The sequence below is a fragment of the Phyllostomus discolor genome, chromosome 2 (genome assembly GCF_004126475.2).
Source record: "Phyllostomus discolor isolate MPI-MPIP mPhyDis1 chromosome 2, mPhyDis1.pri.v3, whole genome shotgun sequence".
NCBI lineage: Eukaryota > Metazoa > Chordata > Mammalia > Chiroptera > Phyllostomidae > Phyllostomus > Phyllostomus discolor.
In genome coordinates this window covers 74,640,179-74,664,801 of record NC_040904.2, presented here as the reverse complement: position 1 = coordinate 74,664,801, position 24,623 = coordinate 74,640,179, and the positions used below count along the sequence as shown (strand labels likewise).

Genomic DNA, 24,623 nt, shown 5'->3' with positions numbered 1-24,623 from the left:
TATGGGGAGTTATCTTCCTGGCTCTGGAGCCCTGGCCTGGGGGGCCTGGTGTGGGGCTGGGACTCCTTGCTCCCAAGATGTTCCTCTCAAGTTTTTATACACCACACATGGATGTGGGGACCAGTCCATTCTGCCTCTCTGCCCCACCTACCAGTCTGGATGGATGTGATTTCTTTAATTCTATAGCTGTCAGACTTCCATTCAACTCTATTTCTGATGGTTCTGAGTGGTGGTTTTTCTATAATTTAATTGTAATTCTGATATACTATCTTGACAATTAAATCTTTATAGAAATTTTTGAAAATAAGTGTTGTTAATCCTTTATTTTTTAATTTGTGCCTACTCTGATTTCTTTGCTTTTTCAAAAATTTTAGCAACTGCTTGTCAAATATAAACTCTAGAAATTATACATGTACACATATATATTATATAATATATACATATGATATATACCTATAGATTGGGCACATATTTATTTAGATTTATACTTTAGTATTTTTGGTGCTATTTTTAATTGTATATATTTTTTTAATTTCCAATTATTAATTTTTAAAAATTTCAAAATCAATTTTTGATATTGAGTTTTTAGTAGTATTAAGATTTTCTTTGTAAATAATCTTTTTGTCTATAAGGGAACAGTTTTATTTTTCTTTATCCAATCTGCATACCTTTTTTTTCTTTATCTTAGCATACTACAAAATCTAGGGTCCCTAATATGTTGTTGAATATATTTCTTTCCAATCTTCAATAGAAGCATTCAATGTACCACAATTATACTGAGTGGGGCAAAAGTAGGTTTACATTTGTTTGTATTGAAAATAATATAATAACTAATACATAATAATACAATAATAAACTCTGTTTCATGTACTCATAACTGTAAACGTATTTCCCCCACCTTGTATATGAGATTAATTATAGTTATTTGGTTTTGTTTTAAAAGATGTATTCAGCAGGTTGAAAAAAAATTTTCCCCTAATTTGCTAAGAATTTCTATAATGAATGAATGCTGTATTTTGTCAATACTTTTCTTTCATTCATTCACATGATCCTCTATTTTTTTGTCATTCATTTTGTTGAAGTGAAACATTACTTGAATGCATTGCTATCTGTTGGTTTTTTGAATGAAGAATCAAACTTGGGTTCCTGAGATTATCACCACTTATCACAGGTATATTATCCTGTTCATATATTATTGTTTTAATTTTGCTAATATCTTGCTGATATGCTTGTATCTGTGTTCACAAAACATAATATTTTATGGATTTTCTTGTTATGCCTTTTCATAATTTTGGTACTATAGTCACATAAAATAAATTGAGAAGTACTTCAATTTATGATATTTCCAGGATGACTATATAGAACTAGTATAATTGTTTTTTGTTCCTTAAATATTTTTCAAGAATTAATCATTGGCCTGGCTGGAGTAGCTCAGTGGATTGAGTGCAGGCTGCGAACCAAAGCATCGTAGGTTCGATTCCCAGTCAGGGCACATGCCTGGGTTGCAGGCCATGGCCCCCAGCAACCACACATTGATGTTTCTCTCTCTCTCTCTTTCTCCCTCCCTTCCCTCTCTAAAAATAAATAAATAAAATCTTTAAAAAAAAAGAATCATTGATATTATTTGGGTCTGATTTTTGTACGTGTGTGTGTGTTTTTTTTCTTTTTTAGAGTAAGATTTTTAAACACAAAATTCAATTAAATTATAAATATAGGCTACCTGTTGCTTCTGAGTAAATTTTGATCATTTATTTATTTCAAGAAATTTTTCAATTATATCTAATATGTGAGATTTATTGATATGAAAGATTTTTAATATTGCAGAATTAATTGTTTAATATCTTAAGGTTTGATAGTGATGTATATTCATTCTTTCACTTACATTTATTGGAAATATGTCATCTGTCTTTTGTATAAGTCCTGCTGAGGTTTATATATTTGTTTGATATTTTTCAAAATCTGCTTTAAGGTTCCCTGGAAGATGGTGATGTAGGTGGGAACTGAGCCCACGTACTCCTGCACCTAACTGGGACACTTAGCTGATTTTCTGAAAAACAAACTGAGCAGCCAACAGAATCTCAGCTGATAGGAAGTTTGTAAGCCAAAGTATGCAGAGGACGCTTCAAAATGAGTGGTAAGGAGGTTTTATAGATCAACAGGAAGGTCTGGGGTATGGTGCAGCATGGCGCCTGAGACCACGGCTTCCACAGGTACATTGGAGAATAGCCGTGTCAGCCTCCACTCCCAGGGTAGGGACTTCCCAGACCAGCGCCAGGAGAGACCTGGACACATAAAGTCACTGGGGGCGAGGTAGTGGGGCCGGGGAAAGGCAGCAAGTGACACATAGCCCAAGGCATACCCAAGCTGGGGTGGTGGGCACTGGCTGGGACAATGCCAGAGAACCTGGTGCATTCTGGAGACACCTGGAGCTGGGAGAGGAGGTGGACCATGACTGGCCCTGACCCAGACAGACTCCAGACTTGCCAGAGGGCTGGACTGTGTCCAAAGCCAGGTGACAGAGCAGCAGCTTCATGCCTGCAGCAGCCTGATCAAACATGAGCGAGGAGTGTTGGCGTGATTTGCTCCCACTCAGTGCACCTTGCAACTGATCAAAGGGGTGGAAAGAGAGGTGTCTTATCAGCACAAGTTGGGTACAAACGCACAGAATGGAGAGTGCCAACCACATGGTACCCTGGGGGCAAGAGCTGGAAACGGGACACCTGTGATTATTGTAGCTTAGTCTGAGCCCCCATCCTCACTGAACCACAGGCAAGGAAAAAAAAATGGCCCAGCCCCGCTCTGCCTGCCTATATTGGGAAGATCTGCAAAACCAGCTGGGCAGCGTTTTTGTTTTGTTTTTGTTTTTTTCCTCAAGAGTAAGACATTAAGACCTGTAGCTGAGAGAAAACCAGAGATCCAGAAAGAAATCAGAAGGCAAACACCAACAGATGACACAAATTTCACTTTGCTCTTCTTCAGAACTTCCATGTTTTCTCTTATTCCTGTATCTTCTTTCCATTTATTCAGATTTGTGTATGTGTGTTTGTTTTTTTGTTGTTTGTTTTGTATTTTTTATTATATTGCATTTTAATTTTTCTTCCCTCACTTCATTTGTATTCCAAATAACACGCTACTCTTGCTTTTACTTTTTATTCTTTTAAATCACATTATATATTTCATATCATATGATTGTTATTCCAAATCCCACACAGCACTCTTACCAAGTCTTAATCCATTTTGCTATCTTCCTGAGCTTTATAATGCTGTTATAAACTTGATTTTCTCTCATACTATGCCAAGTTTCTATCCCTTACTCTCACTATTTCTCCTCCATCTAACCTCACATAAGTGTTCCTCTTTCTTAAGTCAGCTCACATTCCTTTTCCCCTCTTATAAAAGTCTTATTACTTTTCCACTTTCGATAAACAGTGGCTGGTTGGGTGATCTACCATGGTTATTGCTATACTTCTCCAAAGGAACTCCTATTTGTTCACTATGTTTTTGTACTTTAAATCCCATAAAATTCTCTTCCTCTGTCTTACTCGATTTCACCTTCCCCCTGCCCCTGATCAATTGAAGGAGGAATTTTTTCATTGTTTTCTCTCCCTCTCTTTTCCCCCTCTCTCAATCATTACTCTTTACTGTTATTAGTTTTACTCATTACCCTTATTAGTTTGCTTCTCCCATCCTCCCAAAATCATTTTTCTGTACTGTAGACATCTCATATTCACTTTTAACTTTCCTACAGTATTCTTATTCCTGTTCCACCTTTATTAAACTGCATTCAGCTGTCATCGCTATTGGCCCTGCTGTGGTTTTTCAGCAATTTTGCTTCCGTTGGTCAAATACCTTTTTAATTTTACTTCAAACCTCATAATATAATCTTCCCTTTTTTTATCCTATGGTTACCATCAGCCTTTCATGTTTCATTTACATTTTAAATTTTGTTCTCTCCCTTTCTTCCCTTTGGTTCTATCACAGCTCTTATCAATTCTCTTCCATCTTACGATGCAATAACATTTTCTCCTCTTTTAGTCATCTCATATTGCCTGTGTCATATCTTATAATATTTGCAGCCTCTCTTCATCTTTGTTAATATCAGTTCAATTGCAGTTGAGACTGCTGATGTGGTAGTGTTTGTTTTTTTGGGGGGTTGTCTTGTTTTGTTTTGTTTGGCTGGTGTAGGTTTGGTTGTCTGGTAATACTGCTGTGTTAACCAACAACTGTACAACAGTATACAAGACAAGGTAGAAGTTGCAATCATCAGTAAGCCCACTGGAGGGAAGAACCCACCAACAAAAGAGCCACCAACAAGTAAAGCCCAAGTAAAACGGGAGAGCTGACACAAACAGGAGAAAGGACAATCCTAGAGTATCTAGACAAGGAGGTCAAAGAGATTATACACTGAGTCCCACAGAACCCCTACCACAGAAGTTCACCCCACAAAGACAGCTGGCAAAGCAGAGAATCCAGAATTGCAGAAACAAACAAAAAGAGTCACCTAAAATGGGGAGACATAGAAAGAACCCATATTGAAAGGAATGGAAGACTCCCCAGTAAAAGGGATAAATGAAATGGAGGCAAACAAACAGACAACACATTCAAAAGAATGGTTGTAAGAATGTTCAAGGAACTTTACCTACAACTATAAGGAACTGAGTGGGAACTACAACAGTATTAAAAAAGAAACAGAAACTAAACAAGAACCAAGAAGAAATTTAGAATACAATATCTGGGGTTGGGGGGACCACATTAGAAGGAATTACAAGCAGCCTGGATAATGCAGAAGACCGAATTAGTGAGCAGGAAGAAAAGGTAGAAAGAAACACCCAGGAGAGCTGCTGCACAAAAAAAAAAAAAAAAAAAAAAAAAAAAGGCTCAAAAAATATGAACATAGCTTAATGGAACTGCAGGACAACATGAAATGAAACAACATTTAATCAGGAAAAGCAGAAGGAGAAAGAAAGGAGCAAGGGATAGAAAACCTGTCAGAAAAAATAATGACAGAAAACTTCTCTATTTTGGCGAAGGGAAAAGCTGTGCAAGTTCAGGAAGCACAGAGGGTCCCAATTATGATGCACCCAAAGAGGCCCACTGCAAGACACATCATCATTAAACTATTAAATTTTAAAGGCAAAGAGAGAATCTTCAGGGCTGCAAGGGAGAAACAAGAAGTAATATACAAGGGAGCTTCCATAAGGCTAGCAGCTGATTTCTCCACAGAAACACTACACACCAGAAGGGAAAGGCAAAAAATATTCCAAGTAATGAAAAGCAAAGGCCAGCAACCGAGACTACTCTATCCAGCAAGGCTCTCATTTAAAATGGAAAGCCAAACACAGAGCTTCCCAGACAAAAGGAACCTCAAAGGATACACCTCCACCAAACCAGCATCGCAAGAAATGCTAAAGTGACTGCTTTAAGAAAATGGAGAAAAAGAGTGAGAGAGAATGGAACACAGGTACAAAGGTGAAAAATGAATAAGCACTTATCAATAATAACCTTAATTGTAAATGGATTAAATGCTCCAATCAAAAGACATAGGGTAGCTGAATGGATAAGAAAACATAACCTGCACATATGCTACCTATAAGAGACACACCTCAGAACAAAAGACATACACAGACTGAAGGTGAAGGGTTGGGAAATAGTATTCCAAACAAATGGACAGAAAAAAGTAGCTGGGGCATCAGTACTTACATCATACAAAATAGATGTCAAAACAAAGCATGTAAAAAGAGACACTGAAGGACATTCATAATACTCAAGGGATGAATCCATCAAGAAGACATAAACATTGTAAACATATATGCACCCAACTTAGGAGCACCCAAGTATATAAGGAAATCTTGAAGGACTTTGAGGAAGATATAGACAGCTACACACTTATGCTGAGGGATTTTAAGACCCCACTGTCAAAAATGGACAGATCCTCTAAAAAAAAAAATACCAACAAGTATACAAGTATACTGTGGCATTGAACAATGCCCTAAATCAAATGTACTAAACTGAATATATATATATATAACCTTTCATCTTAAAGAAGAAAAATACACATTCTTTTCAAATGCACATGGAACATTTTCAAAGATAGACCACATGATAGGACAAAAAACAAGTTTCAACAAATTCAAGAAAATTGAAATAATATCAAGCATTTTCTTGGACCACAAGGGCCTGAAACTAGAAACCAATCTCAAGTAAAAACTCAAAAACATTCAAATTCATGGAGATTGAGTAGCATGCTATTAAACAATGAATGGGTTAGAAATGAGATGAGGGAAGAAATCAAAAAGTTTGTGGAAACAAATGAAAACTAACTCACAACAATCCAAAACCTACGACACTGCGAAGGCAGTCCTGAGAGGGAAGTTCATAGAAATACAGGCCTACCTAAAAAAGATAGAAACACTTCAAATAAACAGCCTAACCCTACACCTACAAGAACTGGAGGAACAACAACAAAGAAAGCCCAGAGTGAGTACAAGGAAGGAAATAACCAAGACCAGAGCAGAATTAAATGACATAGACACAAAAAGCACAATTTTAAGGATCCATAAATCCAGGAGCTGGTCCTTTGAAAAAACAAGCAAAGTCAACAAGACTTTAACCAGACTCATCAAGAAAAATAAATAGATGACCCAAATAAATGAAATCGGACATGAAAGAGGAGATTACAACTGACACCACAGAAATATAAAAATTGTAAGAAATTACAACGAATAACTACATTCCAAGAAACTTGAAAACCTGGGTGAAATTTGCAAATTTCTGGAAAAATATAATCTTCCAAAACTGAATCAAGAAGCAGCATCCCTGGTTGGTGTGGCTCAGTTGATTAAGTGACAGAGTATAAACCAAAGTGTCACTGGTTTGATTCCCAGTCTAGGGTACATGCCTGGGTTGCAGGCCAGGTCCCCACAAGGGGGAGCATGAGTGGTGATCACACGTTGAGCTTGCTCTCCCTCTCTTTCTCCCTCCCTTCCACTCTCTAAAAATAAATAAATGAAATCATTTTTTAAGCAGAAAGCCTGAACACACTGATAACAGCTAGTGCAACTGAAGCAGTAATCATAAAACTCCCTGCACACACAAATCCTGGACCAGATGGTTTCACAGGAGAATTTTATACAACATTTAAGGAAGAGCTAACCCCTCTCCTTCTGAGACTATTCCAAAAAATCCAAGAAGAAGGAAGACTCCCAAACTCTTTTTATGAGGCCAACATCATCCTAATCCCAAAATCACATAAAGATACAACAAAGAAAGAAAACTATAAGCCAGTGTGGCTGGTGAACATAGACACTAAAATCCTCCACAAAACACTGGCAAGCCACATCCAGAAATACATTAAAATGATCATACACCATGATCAAGTGGGATTCAAGGACTGAGGGGGACTCTGGGCAGATGAGGGGAGTTTCGGCCCAAAGCGTTTCTCCCAGTCATGGATGAAAAAAAAAGGAGTCTTCCTGGACACAATCTGTTGTTCTGGTGGAAAGGAGGTGGTGATTCCCTCTGGTGGAGAATGCCTTCTCCGAAACAGCTTTTATTAGGATGGAAATGTGCAGGGGGAATACAGCATACATGCATAACTTATCAATCAATGTCCAAAAGGCTACAGTTGTAGAAAACAAATACCTATAGATAGCAATTGAAGAAACACAGAGATTGTCTCAGGTCAGGGTCTGTAGACACCGACATCAGATGGTTGTAAAGGCATGTTTCATTACACAAGGAGTTTAATCCTTATACTTTGAAGTTAATTGTCTGGTTTATATCAACAGGGCTATAGCAAAGCAAAGCCAGCTTCAAAGAATACAGGCCTGATTTCCCACAGGAACCTTCTGTGCTAGCATCGGTCATGCCTGCCTCTAGCATTCCTGGCTTTCCAGTAGAGACTTATTGGCCCCTTTCAAGGCCTGTTCATGTGGGGATACAGTCTCCAAAACCACACAGAGCAGTCTCCAACAAAGGATGGTACAATATTCACAAATCAATAAATGCAATATAAATTACATAGACAAAAGGAAAGACAAAAATTATATGATCATATAAATAGATGTGGAAAAAGCAGTCAATAAGTTACAGTACCCATTTATGATAAAAAACACTCAGAAAAGTGGGAGTAAAAGCAACATATCTCAACATAATAAAGGCCATATAAAAGAAACCTAAAGCCAACATCATACTCAACAGGCAGAAACTGGAAGCTTTCCGATTAAGATCAAGAACAAGACAAGGATGGCCACTTTCACCACTCCTATTCAACACAGAGTTGGAAGTTCTAGCCACAGTGATCAGAAAAGAAAAAGAAATAAAACACATCTAAACTGGAAGGAGGAAATAAAAGTGTCATTGTTTGCAAATGATGTGTTAGTGTACATAGAAAACTCTATAGATGCCACAAAAAATACACAACCTAATAAGTGAATTTGACAAAAATATTGTGATACAAAGTCAATATGCAGAAATTGAAGGTATTTTTATATACCAACAATGAAATCTTGGGAACAGAAATCAGGAAAAAAAAACCCATTTACTATAGTAACAAGAAAAATTATAAAGTACCTTGGAATAAACCTAACCAAGGAGATAAAAGACCTGTACTCAGAAAACTATACAACACTGAAGAAGGAAATTAAGGAAGACACAAACAAATGGAAGCATTAACATCATCAAAATGTCCATACTGCCAATAGCAATCTACAGATTCAATGCAATCCCTATTAAAATACTAAGACATATATCACAGATATAGAACAAACAATTCAGAATTTTGTATGGAAACATAAACAACCCCAAATAGTCACAGCAATTTTGAGAAAGAAGAACAACGTAGGAGGGCTCACAATACCTGATATTAAACTATATTACAAGACCACTGTAATCAAAACAGTCTGGTAGTGGCATAAGAACTGACCTACAGATCAATGGAGCAGAATAGAGAACCCAGAAGTAAACTCATGTCTCTATGGTCAATTGTTATTCAACAAAGGGGGCAGAACCATAAAATGGAGTAAAAATAGCCTCTTCAACAAATGGTAATGGGAGATCTGGATAGCTACAAGCAAAAAAATGAAACAACCACCAATTTATACCGTATAGGAAAATAAACTCAAGACAGATAAAAGATTTAATTGTAAGTTGCGATACTATAAAAGTCCTAGAGGAGAACCTAAGGGGGAAAATCTCAGATATTCCACTCAGCAATATTTTCACCTATATGTCCCCTAGAGCAAGGGACAAAAAGGAAAGAATAAACAACTGGGACTTCATCAAATTAAAAAGTGTCTGCACAGCTAAAGGAAACAGCAGCAAAATGAAAATAGAACCAACATAAAGGAAAATATATTTGCCAATGATACTTTGGACAAGGGTTTTATCTCCAGATATATAAAGAACTTTCATGACTCCACACCAGGAAGACAAACAATCAAATTAAAATAAAGAGCAAAGTACCTAAACAGATACTTCTCCAAGGAGGATATACAGAGGGCCCAGAAACATATAAAAGGATGCTCAGCATCACTAGGAATCAGAGAGATGCAAATTAAAACCACAATGAGATACCATTTCACACTGGTCAGATTGGCCATCATAAACAAATCAACAAACAAGTGCTAGCAAGGTTGTGGAGAAAGGGGAACCCTAGTGCGCTGTTGGTGGGAATGAAGACTAGTGCAGCCACTGTGGAAAACATTATGGAATTTCCTCAAAAAACTAAAAATGGAACTGCCTTTTGACCCAATAATTCCACTGCTGGGATCATACCTTGAAAATCCTAAGACACCAATTCAAAAGAACCTATGCACCCCAGTGTTCAGAGTAGCATTATTTACAGCAGCCAAGTGCTGGAAACAGCATATGTGCCCATCATTAAATGAGTGAATCAAAACACTATGGTACATTTACACAATGGAATACCATGGTGAAGAAAAAAAGAAGGACCTCCTACCCTTCCTGAGAGTGTGGATGGAACTGGAGAGCATTATACTAAGTGAAATAAGCCAGGTCATGAAAGACAAATACCATATGATCTCACCTGTAAGTGAAACCTAAACAACAAAACAAACAAGTGAACAAAATAGAACCAGGGATGTGGAAATAAAGAACAAACCGACAGTAACCAGCAGGGCAGGGGGAGTGAGATAACAGGGAAAAGAAGAGAAGGGTTGCCAAGGAGCATTTATAATGGACCTATGAAGAAAGACAACATGGAAGTAGATTGAATGTGGGAAGTGGGAGTGGGTGGGGCAGGAGAAAGTAATGGGGAGAAAATGGGGACAACTATAATTCAACAACGATAAAAAAATCAACTTTGATTTTGTGTGCTCTGTTTTTTCCGTATTCAATTTTTTGATCACTGCCCTTAGCTCTTATCACTATTTTCACTTTTTTAATGTTTTATTTGAGTTTAATTCCCCTTCCTATTATTATTACTTACAGTTGTAGAATAGATCATGATTTAAAATCTGTCTTGTTTTCCCATGTAAGCATTTAACATTATAACTTTCTTCTAACTAATGTTTCATTTTCAATCCACAAATTTTGACATATTGAATTTTCATTTAATTCAAAATGTCTTTTTTAATTTATATTATGACATGCTTTGACCCATGGCTTATTTACAAGTGTAATATTTATTTCCAAAATATTGACACTTTCTGTTATTAGAATCTAGTTTAATTTGGATGTGGTCATAACATGTACTCTATCTATGACTATAATTATTTTAAATTTGTAAGCTTTGGTCCTCTTGAAGTTTCATGTGTATTTTAAAAAGGTGTCTTCTGTTGATGTTGATTGGATTGTTTTATAAATTGCAGTCAGATCAATTTGACCGATTGTTTTATTTGGTTTTAAAAGAACTTCTTATTGATTTTCTCTCTTCTTGTCCTATATTTACTAAAAGAGACATGTTGAAACAACCTGCTAAAGTTGCAGGTTTGTTGTTAGGGACATACACAGAATTGTTGTGCGTTCTTGAAGAATTCACCTTTTTATTCTATGTAATTTTTTATTTCTACTAATATTCCTTGTACTACAGTTTATTTTGTCTGATATTAAGGATGCTACTATAATTTTTGTTAAGTAATATTTATATGCCATATCTTTTTAAAAATTTTATATTATGTGTATATATGTATAATAGTATGTGTGTGTATATATATATATATATATATATATATATATATATATATATATATATATTGCCTGTGTGTTTGTGGGCAGCATATAGCTGAGTCTTGATTTTTAAATCCAACTTGAAATCTTCTTTTGTTTTGTTTTGTTTTGTTTTTAATATATTTTATTGATTATGCTATTACAGTTGTCCCATTTCCCCCCTTCACTCCCCTCCCCCCTGTGCCCCCCTCCCACCCACATTTCCCCCTTTAGTTCATGTCCATGTGTCATACTTATGAGTTCTTTAGTTTCTACATTTCCCGTACTATTCTTGCCCTCCCCCTATCTATTTTCAACCTACATTCTATGCTACTTATTCTGTATACCTTTTCCCCCTCTCTCCTCCTCCCACCCCCCCTGCTGCTAACCCTCCATGTGCCCTCCATTTCTGTGGTTCTGTTCCTGTTCTAATTGTTTACTTAGTTTCTTTTGGTTTTGCTTTAGGTGTGGTTGTTGATATTTGTGAGTTTGCTGTCCTTTTACTATACATGTCTTTTCTTTATCTTCTTTTCTTAGATAAGTCCCTTTAGCATTTCATAAAATAAGGGCTTGGTGATGATGAACTCCTTTAACTTGACCTTATCTGAGAAGCACTTTATCTGCCCTTCCATTCTAAATGAGAGCTTTGCTGGATAGAGCAATCTGGGATGTAGGTCCTTGTCTTTCATGACTTGGAATATTTCTTTCCAGCCCCTTCTTGCCTGTAAGGTCTCTTTTGAGAAATCAGCTGACAGTCTGATGGGAACTCCTTTGTAGGTGACTGTCCCCTTACCTCTTGCTGCTTCTAGGATTCTCTCCTTCGTTTTTACCTTGGCTAATGTAATGATGATGTGCCTTGGTGTGTTTCTTCTTGGGTCCAACTTCTTTGGGGCTCTCTGAGCTTCTTGGATTTCTTGGAAGACTGTTCCCTTTGCCAGATTGGGGAAGTTCTCCTTTATTATTTGTTCAAATATGTGCTCAATTTGTTGCTTTTCCCCTTCTGATTCTGGTACCCCTATAATTCGGATATTGGAACGTTTAAAGGTGTCCTCGATGGTCTTAAGCTTTTCCTGGATTTTTTGAATTCTTATTTCATCATGCTTTCCTGCTTGGTTGATTCTATCTTCCTTCTAGTCCACTGTATTGTTTTGAGACTCATATTCCTTCCTTTCACTATTGGCTCTCCTCCGCGTGTCTTCCTGCATCTGTTTTATGGTAATCTGCATTCTTTCATCTAAATTTCGTCCAAAATCCACCAGTTCCGTGAGCTTTCTGATCACCAGTGTTTTGAACTGTGCATCTGATAGATTGGCTAATTCTTGGTCGTTCAAAAGGATGAGTCCTGGGGGACTGATCTGCTCTGTTGAAAACATGGGGTTTTTTTTTCCCCTGTCTCTCCTTTTTTTTTTTTTTTTCAGTCTGGTTGCTCTTGTTACGGTGGGGAGCGGAGCCTTAGGTGCTCACCAGGGCTGGGCACCCCGGTCGCTAGATTGTGACGGTTTATGTGGGGGCGGGGCGGGAGTGGGAGCGGGGCGGGAGAAAACAATGGCGGTAGTTCCGTTCCCCTGGACTCAGACCCTTGTCTGGGCTTCCGGGCCGCGAGTTCTGCCCTGGTCCACAATCGCTGCCCCTCTGGGTCTGCCAGCCACAGCTTGCGTACTCAGGGATCACTGCTGCCTTCTTACGCGCCCGATGGCTTTTGCGCCGATTTCGCGCCAAACCTTCCCCCGATCACGCGCTGCCAACCCAAGCCAGCCCCGCGCCCACCGGCTCGTCTTCTCCTACCAGTCTGGATGAATGCGTCTACTTCAACTTCTTGGCTGCCCGACTTCCATTCAGATAAATCCTCTGCCGGATCTGGGTGTTATTCTGATAGTAACTTATTGTTGTAAATTATTGGTTTTCTAATCTTGGTTGTACGAGGAGATATGGTGCGTCCACCTATTCCTCCATCTTGCTGGAAGTCCCTTGTTTTGTTAATGACGTTTACATTTATGCAATTTTTATCTGAATGGATTTATATCCTCAAAAATATTTATTTTCTACTTTCTATTTTCTACTCATTTTTTCTTTGTTCCTTTTGTCCAGTACATGTCTGACTAATATAGTTTTATTTTATGATTTTGTGTTATCTTGAATAATGACCAGTTTTCATAACTATTATTATTTTCAATTTCCCTTGTATGTTTAATTAATTAGAGATATAAGGGAACTTGTATCTTTAAGATGCAGTCTAATTTCAAATAATATATCATATTAATTATTAGATGAGAAATCATGCTTACAACCATGTACTTTTAATTCATTTCTTATTTTTATGCTATTATAGTTTTATGTAGTCTATGTACTTCATTGTTACCATTTTTGCTTTAGGTATCAATTATTTTTAGAGTTATTTAAAACTCCCTGTGTCTATTGCTCCCAAGGTTTCTGTACCAAAGCATTCATTTCCCTTCAACCTTGAACACATCACTAAAAATTTACCTGTGCTCCTATATGCCTGTATGGCACCCAGTATCTCTTCCTGCACTCTACCAGAGATGACACAATGGTCACCCCCATCTTCTCTTGGAAAAAATTGTCTTTCTTTAGATTTCAGACTACTCATTTACTCTGCATCTTGTCTCATTTTGTACCACTGTTCATATAATTATGGTACAGACCATCAGAAGGAGAGAAAAACTTTTAGAAGTATTCCATTTAATAATTATAAACTTAAAATATTGCCATTTTCCAGCTTACTCTAAATACTACTACATGTATCTAGGCAGTAAGCAACAATGGATGGTAACATCATAATCAGTGAGCAAACCAGATGTCCTATCATATGCCACCTTATGGAAGAACACAAAACCATCCAGAGTTGCCAAAGTGATCAGATCCAAGGAACCTTAATTTTATTTTCCATCTTTTTATTTTCAGGAAATATGAAGGAGAAAAAAAATGCAATCATCAAAATCCAGACTTTGGGAAACTTCACAAGTCAGATAGCATGGGTTTTTCATCAAGTTTATTATAAAGAAAGTAAATAACTAGAGAAGCATTTGTAAAATAATAAAGATCAATAAAAGTAAATAGTTTAAAAGGGTGGACTAAGAGATGATGTTTAGGGATGTGTATTTGGGTCATTTAACTATTAAGCATAAAAAATGATTAATCTGAATTTCAGAAGATTGAATAATTTACAAGGAAGAGGTAGTTGTGTTTAGGAGGGTGCACATAGAAGACCCTTTAAGATCTATACAAACAATAAGCACATTCCAGACACACCATGACTAAAATGTGGGGGTGGGAGCTAAGAGAAGAGTTATATTCCATATATTTTAAATGAGTCATGTCTATAGCGGCTTTGTAACATGGCAGTTTAGTTTGAACTGAGGAGCTGGACTGCCACAGCCTGAGTTCCAACCAATCTGTATTCTGGCATCAGGACTTCGGACAAGCTTCTTCGTTTGTAAAATACAGAAATCTTCCCTCAGAGGTTTGTCATGAGGGTTAAGAGAAATACTTTGAAAAAATTAGTTTTATATTTTGTAGTGAGCTACAGAATCTTCACAGTATCATTCAGAAATGAGCATGTACATTTTTATTCTCATTCCAGTAAGTGCCTGATTCACATAGGTAAAACTTCAAAAATAAGATATAAAACTTACGAGTCTATATTTGAAAGGTAAAATGTAAAACTTCAAATGAAGTGTGAATACTAAATTCAAATAGCTTAATGTATCTTCCAGGTGAAGTGGCAAATATTTCTTAAACATTATTGCATTCTTTAAGCTCCATCAATTTCATCACTAAGTTTTGTTTAATACCCTTACTGTGAGGCCCCTTTATCTCTCTCTTTCTCCACATGACACTTAAAGTGTTTTGGAGAAGTTTTTTTAGGAAAGACAACCTTTTCTGTTGACTGCTATGATTAGTTGGGTCAAATAAGTATGCAATATTTTGGAATTTCATGGAACATTATTGTGAAGGCCATGTCAAATAAATAAAGAGGCAAGTTTAATTAAACTGATTCTCTTATAGATGTCATTAAACTTTGCATTATTCTTTTCAGACTGAATTGGGGGATCATTTTTATATAAAGTTTGTAAAAAAATTGACATATTTGAGTATAATTTAAGTTAATGGTTCATTCTTTTAAAATAGTAGTTCCAAATTAGGTTTCATATTTGTGGCAATTATTCCTTGAGACTCAAACATTTAGATTTAACAATATGTTTTACCTTACTGTCTTTGGAAATATTTATTACATCCTGGTCTCCTGAAAGATAAGGGTTTAACAACTATTTTCACATTTTTCAAATTAATTTTTGAAGGTAAATACTCATAGATAGAGAACAGACCAGACTAATGGCTGTCTGAAAGGCAGGGAGTAGTGGGGTTAGGTGAAAACCGTCACAGAAGCAGACAACAGCATGGTGGTTATGAGAGTGGAAGGGGGTGGGGGATGTTTAGGAGTAAGGGAGGGGTGCATGGTGATGGAAGGAGCCTTGATTTGGGGTGGTGAACACACAGTACGATATACAGATGATGTGTTGTAGAATTGTACATCTGAAACCTATATAATTTTATTAACCAATGTCATTCCAATAAATTCAGTTTTAAAAAAGCTTTGGGGATTTTTGTGTTTTGGCATAATTCCTTTCCTATGTAACAAATAGTTAAAATATGCATAATCATAAAAAAACTATTACTTCAAAATGTTATCTTCTTTAAAGTATATATTTTATTATAAAAGTCATGCTTTTAAAAAAAATTTGTATGCTACTGAAATATAGAATTCAGAGATATAGTGTCCTGTACATCCAACCCCCAGAGATAATCATTGTCAACAAATGACTCAAAAATGCCTTTTGTTTACTGAATCATAGCTACACACATACAGCTTAAGTGCAGTCATACTGTCTATGTTCATCTGCCTTTGTAGAACAAGAAAATATTGTGTCATGTAGGAGTTTGTATTATATAAAATTTATTATATATGCATATGTCTTTAATGCTGCTTTTAATAGTTGGTAAAGAAGTTTTAAAGAAAAATTAAGGAAACATGTCTACAGAGGTAAATACTTATGAAGCACTTATTCACACTGGCCAGTAGCATATTTAAAGACCATTTGATAGAATGTCTGATGCTTCATATTTTTAAAAGTTTAGTAATTAGAACTATTAACAAGAACCAGTCCCTAGTGACACTTTTAGACAGACAAGCCCAGTCACCCCCAGAACTTTCTTACCCACAGTGAAATAAACATGTAAATCTGTTTTCAGATCCATTTCTCATGGAAGAACTACTAAATGCTAACTGCTAAAAGTTGGTCTATAAATACATTGAGACATTTTATGCCATTTCATTATAGAAAGGGCATTGTGAAAAAAGAGATATTGGAATGTATTTATTCATTCCAAGTAGTCACTTACTCAATCAGCATTTATCTGACAACTACTATGTGCTGAGCACTATGTGATGAGATACAGACACTTATCAAAAATTACAAATAAAAGACTAAAAATTACTGATGTTTTACTTGTTTCAATGTTAGGCACCTAGTGAAATAGAGCTAATAAAAGATTAGTCTCAATCACAAATATTTATTACCTACTAGCTGCATAAAAGAAATAGTAATAAGGCAAACATACCTGCCCTCCATTACCTGAGAGTTTGTGGGGAGAAGTAAGGAGTTCAACTATAATCACTAGGCAAGGCAGTATGCTGGTACCGCATAGGCACTGAGAACGGAATGAGTGTAACACTGGCATGACTAAACCTGCCAAATGCTTTTCTGTAATGACAGATGTAATGCAAAACAATACACTGCTTCACAATGTGTGTACCTCCTAATAGAAAACATCTACATCTGAGTTATGAAAAAATACATTGAAGTTGTATCAAGCTACACATATTCATTTTTTTTCATAGAAGCATTGATTGCGAGTCTTCTTGAGTAGTGGTTTCAATCATGATTTGAAATGATTTGATTTAAATTATATCTTTTCTAGAGATTTGTCCAAACACATAGAATAAATCTTCCCCTAAAGTCTTACAGGTTTTAAATCAATCAGTAAGTGGAATTTTAACAGAGGTAACCACATAACTTACATTTCCAAGTTCTAACTTATTATTATGAAAAATTGCTGAATACTCAGGATGAGTTCAACCAAAGCTTGTCTGAGTTCACTCCCAGGTTTGTTGATCTTTGGAGGAAAGTATTACTGTGTATATGGAATGCACAGGGAGACAAAGATAGACTTGTCCTAGCCCCATGAGGAATGAGGGTATAAGGAGTTAACCTGACTTTTGATCCAATGGTTAGGATCTAAATTTTAAGATGTAGTAAATTCATATGAGTAGCATTTAAAAACTATTGTCTAACTTCCAGAGAGCTAGAGAGCTGAAATCTAGCAAAATTCTAGAAAGTAAATAAGATAAATATAGAGATGAAAAAGAGAGAGAGAGAGAGAGATGATACAGATAGCAGTGATTTCAACAGTGGTTTTGCAGATATTTAGTGCTAAAAAGTTGGTTAAATTAAGATTTCTTAATTTTCTGAGAAATATTTCTCATAATATAATAACCATAATAATAAGCTGTAGACTAAATGTTGGTATCCCCTCCAAATTCATATGTCGAACCCTAACCCCATGTGATGGGGCCTTTGGAAGGTAATTAGGTTATAAGGGTAGAACCTTCATGATTAAGAAGGTTCTTAAGAAGGGTTCTTAAGAAGGTTCATGATTAAGAAGGGTTAGTGCCCTTACAAAAGAGATGTAAGAGTGCTCCCTCACTGCTTCCAACATGTGAGGACACAGCCAGAATTAAGTAGGTTCTCACCAGACACCAAATCCGATGACTCCTTGACCTTGAGTTCCTAGCTTCCAAAACTGTGAGAAATAAATATTGTTTAAACCACTTGATTTAAGGTATTTTTGTAATAGCAGCCCTAACAAACTAAGATGCATCAAAAGAGAAAAGATGATTGTTTTTCTCACAGTAAGCCTCTGAATCTCAAAGTAGGCTGTGTGACATACCTATTTATGCAAAACCCACTCATCTACAGAGTACAATTGCAGAACACACATTTCCCAAGTACACTTGGGAATTTCTGAAACACAGCAAGACCACAAAGTTAGAATAAGTTTAATTAAAGTTTAATTATAAAAAGAAAATATTCCATATGATATATGCCAAGAGTGCGCATAAATTAGAGATGCCATTAAATCCTGGACAGCTTTACATTGGATTTAATTTCCTATTCTGGGTGGACCTATGAGAGTTTGGTGTGCATATCTAGCAGTCTGTATTTCCAATACACACTGATTGTTGAAGCGGCCAAGAATTCCTTACCAGGTCTGACTTGGTCAATTTGCCAGATCTTACTGCCCCCAGAGCTAATCACTTCTAGTTTTTCACACACATTGCAAGCCTTCACTTTCATATTAAAGAGAGAAACTTAATTCTGCTGATAGTTGCTATATTGTCTCTCTCCTTATTTCCACACTTTTTTTTGGTTTTTGGAGAGTAACTTCCTTAGGAGCCCCTAAAACCACTAAATCACTCCTGCATGGTAAATCCCTTTATCTCCCTCTAGCTATTTGTTACTGGCTCACTTAATTCCATCATTATATTCGTTCATTTTTTGGATCAAACTTAATCCCTGTACATTCACTTATCTTTGGAAATGTTAAATGTCTCTATGATTCAAAAGAAGGAAAAGATGGGTTAACTGGTTTCTAATTTGGAAGAGATAAACAATGATTCTGGATTGCTGTGTAACATAAAACAAAAAACCACCACAGAACATCTCTCTGTGTGTTGTGGTTTATTCCTGAAAGACATAAGAACCAATGCTATTCCTACTCAATTAAAATTTAGTGCTCAAATATGCCATGATTTATTCTTTAACCTTGATGGATTAACTTGAAGGACCTCAAAAGTAGCTGCCAAGTTTAGGGAGAAAAACAAGGTAAGATTTATCCATACCAATAGATCTCTCAACATGTCTGGGTTTTATCACTTGCATTGCCAAACAACTGTATGTTCTAAAATGAGCTCAGTAAATACGGGAATGAAAAGATACAGTCTATCTCTTTTTGCCAACACTGTTATACATCAGATTATCTGAGTTTTAAAATTATGACAGGACATGAATAATGACAAGAATAACTACAATGTCAGAACCCTGTATTATGTAGTCCAGGTGGATCATCATAGAACTATGGAATTTTAGTGCTTCAAAGAACACTGGAGACAGTATAACTGCTCACCTTTCAACATTTTTTCCAAATTTATTTTAGCCCACCAATCCATTGAAATATGTCTCTTGCACAGACAATGTTAAGTGTAAAATGTTTCTTACATATCATTTCTTTAAGGTGAACAATTATTAGTTATCTCTTCAGGAGGATGTCTGAAATGCCTCAAGTAGACCATTTATTCTACAGATAAATATCAAATCCCTCAGATCTGATACTGCTTTCAGAACATCCTATGTTTCTGTTAAAGAACATGACTTTTATAAAACATATACCCCTGGTTTTATAAAAACCCTGATGTTTTTACCCCTCATGTTTTATAAAACAATACCCCTGGGTCACTTAAGGTATTTTAAAAAATCATTAATGCTAACTACCTATTCTATAAACATTCTAACTATATCAAAAATTTAAGAAAACAATCATTTAAATATGAAGTTAAATATCAACTCTTCATTAATCAAACAAGTTTGGTTCCAGAACATTTTTCTGGTTGAATTATTCATTTGCTACTCAGACTTTTTTTTTTTTGATTCAGTAGATTTCCACTCCATCACTATCACCACATTTTTATCTATTTGCTTCCATTTTATCAATAAGAATGCATGTTGGAGGGAACACTGATATGTGATGAGCAGACTTTTTGAGCATAATTAACCAGTGAGCACAAATTAACTGTTTAAATTATGCCCAGTTCTACATAATTGTAATGAAAATTATTTCATGGGGTGTTCAACACCAACTTCATAAGCAACCTTCATCAAATCACACCAACTTCGCTTTGCCAAAACATTGAGCCTACTTGAATTAGCTACTCTAAGTCTAGCTACCGTTAGTAAAAGGTGTCATGGGCACAGCTAGGTTTAAAAAAGAGCATGGTGTCAGAATTACCACATGTACACTTACACACGTACATTTCTCATGCAGACCATCACTTTCTTTCTCAATGCTCAGTAGAAATTTATATTCAAAGTAGTTCCAAAATCTGAAAAATATTTTAAAATTAATATATATTGCATTACATTGATGCTATATTTTACAGAAAATAAAAGTTAATGTAAATCTAAATGGTATTTATTGGGTTAGCCAAAAAGTCCTTATGGTTTCTTCTATAAAATAAAAGACACATTTTTTATTTTTACCAATAACTTTATCAACTTGGATATTTTGAGTATGTTAGCTATCTTCTGTGTGGCATAATGTTGATTGTTCTCAATTAATGTCTTGATTTGATTGTTATCAACTTCAACTGGTCTACCCAACTATGGAGCGTCATCCAGTGAGAAATCTCCAGCTCAAAACTTCACAAACCACTTTTGACACATTTGATCAGTCACAGCACCTTCTTTGTACACTGTATAAATCTTCTTTGGCATTTTGGTTGCATTTTTATCTTTCTTGAAATAATAAAGCATAATATGCCAAAAATGTTGCATACTTTCTTCCACCTTCAATATTAAAATGGAGCTACACAAAAATTCACCAATTTTGATAAATTTTCTTCAATGAAAGCAGATATAACAGTGTCACAATACAATCTAACAAAATTGTTTCTAATGAACTTAAAGACAAGTGAGTACTACTAGAGCCATCTTACAGAAAAAAAAAAACATTTTGGCCAACCCAATATAATGTTTAGCCAAGTATACTTTATTTTTAAAATTGACAAATGTACTATAAGTTTAATTTATAAATATATGGAAAGTTCATAAAATGATTTCACTGCAATTTCCTTTTCAACAAATTATATGTTGTAAAGATTAAGAAACATTAACTATTAGGCTTCAGGTATTTATGTAATATTTGTTTTCCCTGTTACTAACTGAATTTTCTAGAAGAATATATCTAGACCCATCAGATATTCACTGTTGTGTTGGCTTCAGGTATTTATGTAATATTTGTTTTCCCTGTTACTAACTGAATTTTCTAAAAGAATATATCTAGACCCATCAGATATTCACTGTTGTGTTAAGAGCTAATATTTATATCACCATTTTCCCCATTTCACAAAATAATTTATACATGAAATTGCACTTAAAAATGTTTTTAGTATTTTGTTCCATACACTCTTTGAGGAAAAGTCAAAGAAAATTAAGCTCACACTGTTTCCTCCTTTGCTGCTAACAGAAGTTTTGCCAGTTCCAAGTGTACTTGTATTTCACTCATTGAACAAAAGTTTTTAAAAAAGTTTTCATGAATATCAAACACTTCTTTGTCTCTGGATATATGTATCTATGTAAAAAAAAAACTTTTGGCAATCTGGACATATTTAGAATTTTTTTTTCTTTTTCTTTAAGTCAAAAAACACATGATAAACATTTGTCATAAATCGTAAGCTTACCTTTCGTTCTTGGTTTTGGTTCAGTAAGTGTTCTCCATCACAAACCCTTCATCTGGCGAACCTAACTGATGACTCTGCAGATAAAGCTGAAAGAAAATGATTTAATCATTCCCTTCATGTTCTAGTCTCTGGCTAGTTTGCTCATTTTTACCTTTAATTCAAATCATTTTCTTTTCTTTATAAAAGCCTCTAAGTTTTCCTTTTTTTATATGAAAAACACCCTTTTACAAATGATTATTTTTAATTTTCAGTGTACTCTTTAAAACCCTTTGCTTTCTTTAAAAAAAATTAAAGCTTCAGTTAGTATCTAATTAAGAATATAACTTTATTAAATGTTTAGTATGTGCTAAGAAATAAGCATAAAAATGATTGAAATTTACCCTTGCATAAAGAACTTACAATATATCAGCAATGAAATACAAGTAATAGTACCCTTCAAGGAAGAGCACTCAGGAGAGAAAAAAGTGTTTTGGAATCTCACAGGCCTGGTTAAAAATCAAAGCTCAGTCACTATCAAAATGTATGACATTGTTCAAGCTCCTTATTCTCTCAGAACTATTACGACATAACCTTTAAAATAGGTTTCCACTCCAATTCTCCTGCCAACTGGTGTTGGCCAACCTAGTAGGATCTTCCTTTCCCCGCCCATTCAGTTTTTCCCCTGTGAAACTAAAATGATAAACCAGAGGATGAATAATTTCATCATACACTGCTTTTACACTGTCTGTCACCAGTATACTTAACAGGTTTATTTTTATTTTTTTAAATCCATTTCCTCTGGTTTCACCACTTGAGATGAAACACTGGAAATTAGTAGATATCTTAGTAGATACTAAAATTTAATCTTCCTTATAAAGATAACTCTATTCAAAAAATATTTCAAAACATTATGGTTTTAATTTTTTTAAAATAGTCATATGATTTTTGTACAAAGTGTGTTTCATCTGTATATTCTGAAATTTTACTAAAGATAGGAAAAGATCCCGCTCATCTGGTAGCTGTTTATATGCAGATAAATTTCTATGACAAACTAAACATGTAAATAATTTATAATGTGATTAGTTGTTTGCAGGCTGCTCAGTTTGCAAGTACCTAAATTGGATATCCTTGGCTTCCCTCAGTTGAATTTACTGTGTCTCATATCAAGACACATAGCTTTGTATCTCACCCCTATTTCACAGGGTCAAGAACTGATATTAACCCTTTTCCAAATGAACAACTCCAACTAAAAAATCACATAGCAAAAATGTGCCCACAGGATATAAAGAAAGGGATAAAGGTAAAAGGGTAGAAGGGTCGTTTTTTTAAAGAAATAACCAATTGGGGAAAAATGATATTTTTAGATTCCTTAGTATCTTAAAATAGAGAAGAAAAAGAGGGAGAGAGAGACAGAGAGACAGAGAGAGAGGGAGAGAGAACAAGTGATACGCTCTTGCCAGAAACCGATACTTGCACAAAAATGAAAATGCGACCAAGAAAATGAAAAGCTGCTCAATGACCTTTTCTTAAATGAACTTCAGATAAGGTTTGCTTGTTCTTTCTAATATTGTGGCTGGTAAAATAAGAATTCTTATACTTCACACTCTATTCCTATTGTACAGAACTACAAATCTCCCTTTAGTGTTTCAAACATAGAATATAAAAAATTACTAAGGTATTCATGGGTTTGCTACTTAAATTCCATTCACTTATAAATCTTATGACATACAAGCTATTTTCATACTAGTGTAACATAAGGATAAATACATATTCATATTTATATATGTGCATATTTATATGCATATATACATGTATACATATTATATAGTTGTGTGTGCATATGCACACACGTGTGTGTACATGTGTGTATGTGTGAGTGTGCACATGTGTGTGCAGGTGTGTGTATATGTGTAAAGTTCCCTGGGAAAAATACATGGATGAATGTTGGAGGTCCCAGAGCTCCAAGGATAATATAGAATGTGGCAAAAAGAAAAGAAAAAAAGATTCAGAAAGGATTGAGAAAGCATTTCCTAATTAAACTCAATGCAAGTTTTCATCCATGCTCCAGGGAAGAAAGAATAAATACAATGTAATAGTAGTAACAACAATAGGGGTAATAACTATCATACAACAACACAGCTGCTGACAAATATTAAGCACTCACTTCCTGCTAAGCAATGTGTCCTAAACAATTTAGTTTACTTTAGTGTTTCATTTAATTATTTCAATAACTCTATTCCTAGGATTTCAAATAATAAAATTAAAGAATGCAAAGGTTAAAAAACATATATAAGGTCACACAATAATTAGATAGCAATAAGAAAATCCGGTGTAATCCATTTTTTTCTTTTAACCACTATAGTATATCATACATATCTACTTCAATCAAAATAATGTTTACTTATTTATTTTTTCTGCTCAGCACATACGACATAATTAAATCCATAGAACGGATAGATTTTTTATCTGCTTCAAATACTTACATATAAATCAAAATATAGCCCTTCAGTTATGTGGTAAATATTTATCCAGAGTTGAATCCATAAAGTCAACTGCAGTCAAGATATTCTGGTTCTGATATAGAGCAGGGGGCTGATTAAGTGGTCTTGCACAGAACATTGAATGAGATACCCTTCTTGGGGGCAATGCTACCTGCACAGATTTGCTCTCTTTGGAAATTGTCATTGACCCATTAAAAACTGCTGAATTTTTAGGGAATGATAATTTTCACAGTCAATCTCTGGAATATATTTGCAATGGGATTATCAGTAGTACTTTTGTAAACATGTTAATATTGTACTCAGAGGAATGCATTTTTAAACATATTATTTAAAATAGAAAACCAATAATAGATTGCTGAGCCCTTGATATTTATTCCCTATAG

General features: G+C 35.1%; 1 pseudogene; it reads left to right on the top strand.

Annotated features, from left to right (window-relative positions):
- The first annotated feature begins 2,182 nt into the window (after positions 1-2,182).
- The window catches only part of LOC114488361, a 100,239-nt pseudogene continuing 77,798 nt past the window's right edge, over positions 2,183-24,623 (top strand).